The sequence below is a fragment of the Sycon ciliatum genome, chromosome 8 (assembly GCF_964019385.1).
Source record: "Sycon ciliatum chromosome 8, ocSycCili1.1, whole genome shotgun sequence".
NCBI lineage: Eukaryota > Metazoa > Porifera > Calcarea > Leucosolenida > Sycettidae > Sycon > Sycon ciliatum.
Genome location: NC_088650.1, coordinates 5,343,941 through 5,344,245, shown reverse-complemented (window position 1 = coordinate 5,344,245; position 305 = coordinate 5,343,941). Strand labels below are relative to the sequence as shown.

Genomic DNA, 305 nt, shown 5'->3' with positions numbered 1-305 from the left:
GTTTCCCTTGCACTGTGACACTGTTTTCCTGTAGTTCGGGCTTGGTGAACTTGCGTTCATGCTCTCTCGCTGCTTTTCCATGTGTACGTGTTTGTGCTGTGCCTGGCAAGAATGCCGAGAATAGCTTCTGCCCCCCCCTCCCTCAGCTCCTGGGTACGACCTATTATCGGTACGTGTGTGTGACGGCAAGATTTGGAATATTTCCGCCGAATTTTGCAGGCAAAGATTTCTTTTTTTATTATTATTTTGGCTTTGATTTCCCTAACAAGTCGACTCTGTCTTGATGCTCACAACTTAACTCCCTG

At 46.9% G+C, this 305-nt stretch overlaps 1 protein-coding gene across 2 annotated transcripts in view; it reads left to right on the top strand.

Moving 5' to 3' along the window:
* The window catches only part of LOC135822903 (oxidation resistance protein 1-like), a 16,331-nt gene extending 16,026 nt beyond the window's left edge, over window positions 1-305 (top strand). For both annotated transcript variants that reach the window (XM_065335742.1, XM_065335743.1), the window contains exon 16: window positions 1-305. This exon is cut by the window's left edge and continues 1,178 nt beyond it. The gene's annotated coding sequence lies outside the window, so the exon portion shown is untranslated.